Here is a 7999-nt window from a genome sequence, read left to right as displayed (position 1 = left end):
CTGATAAATTCAGGAATACATTGGTCAATATTATATGAACAAATTTGACCTGGCTGTCACTGTTTCAACTGAAAGATTAAATTCAATCAATGGGAAATGTTAGAATATAGAAAAATGCTTATGGCAGGAATAGGGTTCAGTGTAGTTTTGGCAGAAAACATCACATGCTGTAGGTTGTTCTCAGTGGTCTTGTAGACTAGCAGGAGGTTACGCGGGATGAAACAGAATTCCCTCAACTGCGTCAATAATAGTCCAATGTACAAGGATATTGCTGATAACATTAACCTAAGAGAAAAAAGTAAGAAAAAGTATAAGAGTTGGCCGTTAGAAAAAACACGTCTGACATCTACAAACTAAGCTGACAGAGTGGACATACTCCCGGTAGTATTGTTCTGTTTTTCTTAAGCATAATATAATGAAGTGGATGTGATTTCATCTACTTCTCCGCCCATTGTTTTTTTAATGGCTCCGAACATTTGAAGGGAAGTTGTGTTTCCCCGTTTTATTTCAGAGCGATACTGGTGACAACTCAGCATGGCACATCGGCAGGAACTGGAAGGGCAGACCAGTTACTGGGGGCAGTGAAACCTCCCATTCCGCTATAGTAAATCATGCAGCCAAAGCCCGAACTAGTTGGACAATCAGGACAGCTTGCCAAACAGCGTCCTGAATAACAAGCTATTGGGGTATAGCTGTTTAGAATCCAACAGTAAACACACAAACAAGTTACACAAACATAAACTGACATCAGCCAAAACTTGGCTGTCATTTTGGATCTAAAAGTGAATGAAGGCAATGCGTTCGGACGTTGTGTGTTTGGATTTCCAGGAAGAGTTTGATAAACTGATTCACAGAAGGCGGAGAAGGAACTACGCCTAAGATAAAGGTGCCCTCCTGCGTGATGGGCTATATATGAATGCAAGTTGTTTTTGTACTGGTGCAATCAGTCTGTATATTAATGATCCAAATGACACAGCACAGAAGGAGGCCATTCAGTCCATCCGGTGCTTGCTCACACTTTGAAAGAGCAGTCTAAATTATTCGTATTCCCTCGCTCTCTCCCCATAGCATAATGTTTTGGATTGGGCTTTCAGCCTCTGCCCTCAACCTCTGGGGTTCCATCCCACATTCTCTTCACCTCGCACCCTCACTTGCCTTATTAAAAGCATGCCTGAAACCTCTCCTCTTTGACCTTGCCTTCGGCCACCTTACCTACTACCCACTCTGCCTTCCACATCACCACAACCAACCCCTGCTCGGGTCCTAAACCCTGACTGTTTAGCGCCTTGGGACGTCCTCCTTACATGAACGGCGCTTCATAAATGTTATTTTGTATGGCATTGTATGGCAAAAATACAAATGAGTCGTAGGAGAACACATTGGTAGAAAGCTGGAGAATAGGAAACACAGCTCATTAATACGGTTCGTGTTCTACAGCGTCTCAAAGATTACAGGGTAGGTTTACAAGGAAGTTTCCAGGATGGGTGGAAACAGTTATACAGAAAGTTGGGAACTTAACTCCCTAGATTGAGAAGTGACATCATAGATGTGGATAGAATTATTCAAACGAATTTCTGAAACGGATATAATATTTTGTGAATCCAAAGTAATTAATAAATAGATTCGCCATTTTTAGTGAAGCCTGTGAAATGCATTAAGGAGTTCTCAATTGGATGATACTAAACAAAGGTAAGGAAGACAATATTATTGTTTACTTGATCTATCGGGGAATTTAGGAGGATATAATGTCTCACAGATTGTGTGGAGACTCTGGAGTGTATTTCCACAATATGTGTTTGAAGTGAAAACGTCTGCGTATTGAGGAGGAAACGTGTGGTTGTGTAAAATGTGGAGGTAGAAGGTGGGAGAAGCGGAGGGTGAGAAGGACACGTTGATTGGAATCGCCTGTTTCTATGGATCATTCTATGCTATTCCATGTATTCGGCTGAGCAACATAGAAGAAGTTCAGCTGCATCTGTCAAGCTTACGTTCAGTTTTCAAGTGGAATAAGTCTACAGTTCAGATATGTATAGAGGGAGGAGATCAGGTAAATGTTTGTGGGAAATAATAATATTAATTATATTACTAACAATAATAATAATCCGTGCATTTGATAAGAGCTTCTCACGTCTCCTTGACGTCTCAAAGCGCTTCAAAGAATATGCTGCAAAGCGAATTGACGGTATATTTGTGGGCGAAACCCGGCAGCCAATTGCGCAAAGCAGTGTCCCACAAAGAGTCATTGATTGGAAATGGCCAATTTATTATAAAAAAATGTTTTTGGCGGTATTATTATCAGGCTTATGGAGTAAGGACACTTGACCAAAATTTCGCCCTGCCTGCAAAGCGAGCGCTCTAACCACTGAGCTACAGGACACAACGTAGCTTTTCCCCGCATTGTCTGTCCCACCATCGGCGATCGGGACTGTAGCCTCACTGCCCCCACCCTTTGGAACTCCATCCTGCAGTGCCTTCGCTTCGCCACACCACCCCCCACCCACCATTTTTTAGTTCAAGACATATCTCAGGATATACATCTTCGACGCATTATTCATTTACGCTCCTACTGCTGCTCTACCTATCCCCCGCGGGTCCTGATTCCAGCTCCCAACTCCAGTACAAATCCCTGACTGTCCAGCTCCTTGGAAAGTCCTCCCATATGAAAACTGTGCGTAAATGTGATTTGTTGTTGTTGTTTATAAATAATCGACAGTGCAAATGAAGAAATGTGAATTTGTCTTTTCTGAGATGATGATAGACGTTCGAATGTTAACCTATAAATGTTTACCCAAGACGGGTGTTTGAACTGTATTTCTAATTACTGCTATTATTCTGGTAAATTGTGAACGCAGCTCGAGTTTGTGATATCGCACGAGTTACATTGTTGAATGAAATATATATTTGTATAATCAAAGTGAACAAAGAGACATATTTCAACTAACGTGCTTGATCTGTCCAAGCCTTTGCGTTGCTTTGCGTAATAAAGAATTAACTTGAACGTTCCCAGCCCTGCTGTCGTGTCGGCTTTTGAGAACATTACAATTAGAGAAGGCAACCAGTCTCCAGCCTGCAAAACCTCGGGTGTCCACAGGGGACAGTATAGTTCCGCCTTTCAAGCTGTAAGTTTGAAACAATATGATACAAATTACAATTGTGTCGTGATAATTCACATCGGGAGTTCGGCTGTTTGTGTAAATTAATGCAACTCATATGAAATCTGATGGCTAAACATCTATCATAAAGTCCAAGAGAATTAATGTGTTACATTTCACCATGACTGTGTCTGAGGACTGCTCTCCTTCCTTTCTTTTTTCTCTGACTTCATAATAATAATAATAATAATAATAATCCTTGCATTTGATATAGCGCTTTTCACGTCGGGAGGACGTCCCAAAGCGCTTCACAGAACACACTGTAAAGTGAATTGACTGTATATTGTGGGCGAACGCGGCAGCCAATTGCGCACAGCAATGTCCCACAAACAGTCGTAGATTGAAAATGACCAATTTTTTTTTATTATTGTTTTTTGGTTTTTTTGGAGGGATTATTATTATCTTGTTGATACTCGTCAACAAGGTGATGTCTCACCACTGCAATCATAGACAGACTGCAGACATGGATGCAGTGGGCATGGAGAGAAGGAATAACATGACCAAATCCAGTGGCAGCCGGTTTCATAGCCAAGACCAATAATAGGCGGTGTCTCACCACAAACGAGACACAGAACTATCCAGGGTTCTCGTTGGCTTCAGTGGCTCTTAAATTGGTGCTTTGGGATGTCACTGCAGATAGGTTGGCCCTATTGGAGACCCATGGTTTGATCAGGAAAGAGCAGTCTTGCTTCTGATCTGTGAGCCATGTGCGGGAAAGGTTGTGGCACTGTATAAAACCACAAAAATTTGTAAGATTTGGAGGCAAACCACCTACATTGAGTTAATCGATTAACGCATGACTTTGGAGCTGGTGTGTTTTGAACCTCTCATGATTCAAATGTATGTGTTTATTCCGAATATCTGTTCCAAACCAGAGAGCGTGGCTGTTTGTCAAGGGATATGATTCTCGCTTCGGGCTCTCTCAATTCGTGGAAACACGAGAAGTCCCGGGTTACGTTCACGGACGAGTCTGTCTTATGTTTTATCCAGGCGGACAATCCCTCATTAACATTCTTCATTCGTTTTATGGCTGTTTGTTTGACCTTACAAATTATGCTGTCACGTTCAATCATAAAATACACAGTCGCTTCACTTCAACAAAACAATTTGCCCCCATATAGCACCCTCCACACACGGTAGTGTCTCAGAGCGCTTATAAGTACACACTTTCCAGCATATCCAGCGAAATGACTTGTCATGTCCTCCTGATGTGAAAATCTCGTTGCAAATGCAACGGTTATTATCCTCCTGGGCGAAGAGGTGTGGGCGGGGGAATGGGGTGTAAGAGAGGACTCATTTTAGCTAAAGTCTACGAGATGATAATCTTCACACTCACAGCCACTCCTGCCACTCCACACAAGGCCTATCTCTCACCGAATATTTCTCTCTCACAGCATGTTTCTCTCTCTCCCTATCTCTCAGTACTGCTCACACTCTCTCAGCATTGCTCACACTCTCTCTCAGCACTGCTCACACTCTCGCTCAGCATTGCTCACTCTCTCTCTCAGCACTGCTCACACTCTACCAGCACTGCTCACACTCTCTATCAGCACTGCTCACACTCTATCAGCACTGCTCACACTCTCTCTATCAGCACTGCTCACACTCTCGTCACTTGTCTCTCTCTCACTTTCTCACTTGTTCATCTCCCTCTGTCTTTCTCTCTCACAAACACACACACACTCTCTCTCACTCTCATTCTCTCTCTCTCTCTCTCTCTCTGTATCTCCCTCCCTCCCTCCCCAGATGAGAACAGACACCGAGCTCTAAGCAGAGAAGGCTGCACAACCACCACCAAGTCCAAGAAGAAGGAAAAATGTACCGTCTCCTGAGAGGTGGAGAGATCATGGGGAGAGTGTGTGTGTTGGGGGTGGGGAATGACTATGAAATGTCTTGGGTGGGGGGCGCAGTTGTAGGGCAACAAAGGGGTGAAACAAGAGACCCTCCCCTCTCTTCCCCGCCCCCCCATCCTTAAAATATTATCCCACCTTCAGTTCTCTGTGATGTTTCTCAGTGTCTGTGTATGTTTGAGATAGCGACTGTGTGTGTGAGAGAGACACCGAGAGACTGTGTGCGTGTGTGAGAGAGTGACAGAAATTGTGTTTTTGTGTGAGAGACCAAATAGGACAGTATGTGTGAAAAAGCGAGAAACTCTGTGTGTGCTTGAGACAGAGAGAAAATGTGTGTGAGAGTGACAGAGGGACTGTGTTTGTGTGAGAGAGAGAGAGATACGGAAAGAATGTCCATGTGAGAGACAGACAGGGACTGTGTATGTGAGACACAGAGGGAGCCTGTGCGTGTGTGAGAGAGAGAATGGGTGCGTGGGTGTGTATGAGAGAGAGAGAGACTCTGTGTGTGTGAGAGACAGAGAGAGAAAATATGTGTGAGAGAAAGCAGAAGACTGTTTGTGTGTGTGATAGACAGAGTTACTGTGTGTGTGAGACACATAGAGTGACTCTGAGTGTGAGGTACAGAGAGATACTGTGTGTGTATGTGTGTTAGAAACAGATTTAGATTGCGATTGCGTGTGTAATACAATGTGTTTGTGTGTGAGAGAGAGACACAGAAAGAATGTGTGTGTGAGTTTGTGTGCGAGAGAGAGAGAGTCACAAAGAGAGGGTATGTGTTTGAGAGATAGTGTGAGGCTGTGTGTGAGAGACAGAGAGATGGTGTTTGTGTGTGTTTGTGTGACAGAGACAAAATGTGTGTGAGAGAAAGAGAAAGACTGTGTGTGAGAAATAGAGACTGTGTGTGAGACACAGAGGTTGTGTGTGTGAGAGAGACAGAGAGACTGCCTGTGTGAGTGAGTGTGCGAGAGAGAGGCTATGTCTTTGAGAGATAGAGTGAGGCTGTGTTTGTGAGAGACTGAAAGATACTGTTTGTGTCAGAGAGACAGAATGTGTGCGTGTGTGTGTCTGAGAGAGGGAGAGAGACACTGTGTGTGAGAGAGACGGAGAGAGAAACTATTTATGAGAGAAAGAGGAAGACTGTTTGTGCGAGAGAATGGGAGACTGTGTGTGTGTGAGACAGAGACTGTGTGAGAGAGACAGAGATAAACTATATGTGCATGAGAGACAGATTGTTTGTGTGGACGAGAGAGAGACATTGTGTGTGAGAGAATGACTGTGTGTGTGAGAGAGAGAGAGACTATGTGTGTGTGTGTGAGAGAGAATGTGTGTGAGAAGAAGAGACTGTACGTGTGAGAGGCAGAAAGAGAGAGTGTGTGTGGGAGACTTTGAGAGACTGTGTGTGTGAGAGACAGGGAGAGACTATGTGTGACTGAGACAGACAGTGTATGTGCGTGCGTGGGACAGAGAGAGAGAGAGAGAGAGAATGTGTGTGTAAGTGTGAGAGAGAGCAGAGAGACTGTGTGTATGTGAGAGAAAGGGAGAGAGAGAGACTGTGTGTGTGTGAGAGAGGCACTATGTATTTGTGTGAGAGAGATACTGTGTGTGTGACAGAGAGACACTGTGTGTGAGAGAGACTGTGTGTGTGAGAGAGAGCGACTGTGTGTGTGACAGAATGACTGTGTGTGTTTGAGAGAGAGACTCTGTGTGTATGAGAGAGGGAGAGAGAGAGAGACGGTGTGTGTGAGAGAGAGGGACTATGTATTTGTGTGAGAGAGACTGTTTGTGTGAGAGAGAGACTGTGTGTGTATGAGAGAGAGGGAGAGACTCTGTGTGTGAGAATAAGAGACTACGTGTGAGAGGCACAAAGATAGACGATTTGTGTGAGAGACTTAGAGAGACTGTGTGTGAGAAACACAGACTATGTGCGAGTGAGACAGAGTGTATGTGCGTGAGACAGAGAGAGAGTGAATGTGTGTGTGTGGAAGAGAGAGCGAGAGACTGTGAGTGTGTGAGAGAGACTGTGTGTGTGAGAGAGAGGGACTATGTGTGTGTGTGTGTGAGAGAGAGCGACTGTGTGTGAGAGAATGACTGTGTGTGTGTTTGAGAGAGATACTGTGTGTGTGAGACAGAAAGAGATCGTGTGTGTGAGAGGAAGAGAGACATATTTGTGTGTGTCAGAGACAGAGAGAGACTGTGTGTGAGTGAGACAGATAGTGTATGTGTGTGTGTGAAAGACCGAGAAAGAGAGATAGAATCTGTGTTAGTTTGTGTGTACGTGGTGCTTGCGTGTGTGTGTGTTAGAGTGAGACTGTGTGTAAGAGAGACATTATGTGTGTGAGAGAGAATGTGTGTGTGTGAGAGAGAGAGATTGTGTGTGAGAGACTGTGTGCGTGTGTGAGAGATACTGTGTGTGTGAGAGACTGTGTGTGAAAGAGAGACTGTGTGTGTGTGAGAGAATATGTGTGTTAGAGTGAGACTGTGTGTGTGAGAGAGAGTAACTGTGTGTGAGAGACTATATGTGCGAGAGAGGGACTGTGCGTGTGTGAGAAAGATTGTGTGTGTGTGACAGAGAGAGACTGTGTGTGTGAGAGACAGTGTGTGTGAGAGATAGAGACTGTGTGTGTGAGAAAAAGAGACTGTACGTGTGAGAGGCACAAAGTGAGACGGTGTGTGTATGGGAGACTTAGAGAGACTGTGTCTGTGAGAAACAGGGAGAGACTATGTGCGAATGAGACAGAGATTGTATGTGCGTGAGACAGAGAGAGAGAGAGAGAATGTGTGTGTGTGTGGAAGAGAGAGAGAGACTGTGTGGCTGTGTGAGAGAGACTGGGTGTGAGAGAGGGGGACTATGTGTGTGTGTGAGAGAAACACTGTGTGTGTGAGGGAGAGAGAGACTGTGTGTATGTGAGAGAGCGACTGTGTGTGTGAGAGAATGACTCTGTGTGTGTGAGAGAGATACCATGTGTGTGAGGCACAGAAAGATAATGTGTGTGTGAG

This window comes from Callorhinchus milii, unplaced genomic scaffold, assembly GCF_018977255.1.
Source record: "Callorhinchus milii isolate IMCB2004 unplaced genomic scaffold, IMCB_Cmil_1.0 Scaffold38, whole genome shotgun sequence".
In the NCBI taxonomy this organism is placed as follows: Eukaryota; Metazoa; Chordata; class Chondrichthyes; order Chimaeriformes; family Callorhinchidae; genus Callorhinchus; species Callorhinchus milii.
The sequence above is the reverse complement of the archived record's forward strand: the minus strand, read 5'-3'. Positions refer to the sequence as shown.